The 1,873-nt window shown below is 34.9% G+C and overlaps 1 non-coding gene across 1 annotated transcript; it reads right to left on the reverse strand.

Moving 5' to 3' along the window:
* Positions 1 to 1,570: 1,570 nt before the first annotated feature.
* TRNAC-GCA (transfer RNA cysteine (anticodon GCA)) lies at positions 1,571 to 1,642 on the reverse strand. The gene has a single exon. It is a non-coding gene; the product is annotated as a tRNA-Cys (tRNA).
* Positions 1,643 to 1,873: the final 231 nt, after the last annotated feature.

The following is a 1,873-nucleotide window of genomic DNA, read 5'->3' on the forward strand; positions in this document are numbered from 1 at the left end:
ATCGTTCCTGTCCTAATGTTCCCTTTGATTGTATCCAATTTATTATAGTTATTAGATATTTATGCTTATATATATATATGCTTATATATTGTATAGTTATCTCATACTTATGCTTATATATTCTGTTGTGACAAATAAATAAATAAATAAATAAAGGCTCACTGGTGATTATCTGTTCTCCCAGTAGCTGGTGACTTAGGATGAGAGGCAAAACAAAGCCACAGGAACCTAGTAGTTGCTTAAATTTTCCCACAGTAAATTGAGGATAGGTTCACTTGTAACCCTAGTAATTGAGGCAAATTGTTCTTGGCTATTAGGGAAGTACAAATTAGGCTTGCATAGCTTTCTTCTGGCTCAAAAACCAGAGAAAGAGACATTAACATGTCTATGTGAAAGAGTCCTAATCATCAAGGCAATTGTTTATGGTTCAGTGCTTTGCAGCCTGGATCCAGGCAATAGGGCTAATTCAATAAAGCATGGTTAAATAAGTTATAGGTCAGGGTGTTGATCTGAGTTGTGGACTTAAATGCACCAGTCAAGGATTTGTGAAATGTCTCTGAGCAAAAACAGATTTGAAGACTGCTGAGTGAATTAGCAAGAGGGCTTCTGTTAAATCCAAGAATCTTTTCCTACCTTGATCTTACTTCTTCCCCTGTAATTGTTTCTCGTAAAGCAGAAGCGGGGAGTGAGAAGCAGGAAAATGGGGAGATCTAACACTTCCTCCCAATATTGTAGTAGGAAGTATATTGGCCCTTTCCCAGTGTTTTATGATACCTCCACCTGTCTAATAGTGTATGCTACTTTGAGGAGGGCTATTGAAAGGGGGGGAGTGATCTAAATATTCTGCAAACCAGCACTCCATTCCTTGTAATCCAGTGGGGAAATCTAATTGCAGATGCCCTAAATAGACTAGTTTATTTAACCATAGTCCCTCAAATTGCTATGTTCATACAACCCACATATATTGATTTAAGGCCAAGTTGCAAGATATAAAGACCTTGTCCTTGTAAGAAACATAATTTTTATTTTCCAAAACTTACATTGCAGTTTTTAAAACCTGAAAAGACCAAGTCATTTTGATTTGGCTGCCTTAGACTTGGTTAATTCTCTTGTTTATATCTATTTTTCTTGTAAAAACAGATTTTTGGAGAGGGATTAATTTAGCATGCAAGATTGCTGTTCAGTGGACATGCATGGCTGAAATTCTGGATTTGAATCTCATTGCTTCTTAGTTCCTGGTACTCTTGAAATATAATTTTCAGAAAAGAGTTTTTGCTGTCTGATCAAATGCTTTGCAGTGAGGTGATGGTTACCTAAAGACAGCATGGATACATTTTTCAGGAAATTGAACATATTATTGAAAAGTAATATATCTTAGGGTGGAAAATTAAGCCCTATTATGCCACTTCAATCATTATATGTTTCAGCCAGCTACTTAGAATCTGAGCTTTTAAAATTGATGTCTCCTGTCTGATTCATGTTTCTAATGCTATTTGTAATATGCAAAATGTTTATTTTTGGAGTAGAAATAGGCTTTGCTGCCTGAGAAATTATTTTTTTAAAAATGAGAAGGCGGTATCTGGGTTTGAAACAGAGACCTCTTGATCTGCAGTCAAATGCTCTACCACTGAGCTATACCCCCATCTTTTTAGCTTCATTGTTGCTAGCATCTTTGTGGTATTTGTTCATTGTATTGAAATAGATTTTTCCATGAATTATGTCAGTTTTTTTATGTGAGGTAAGAATGTTTTTCTCTAAAAGGAGTGACTGAATAATAAGTGTTTTGTTTATTTTGTTCTCAAGATACTAGGTCTTAAGAATGATTATTCATGTTTTAAAATAATAAATTGCATCCTCTCCAGATATGAGATTT

Source organism: Ahaetulla prasina, chromosome 4 (assembly GCF_028640845.1).
Source record: "Ahaetulla prasina isolate Xishuangbanna chromosome 4, ASM2864084v1, whole genome shotgun sequence".
Lineage (NCBI taxonomy): Eukaryota > Metazoa > Chordata > Lepidosauria > Squamata > Colubridae > Ahaetulla > Ahaetulla prasina.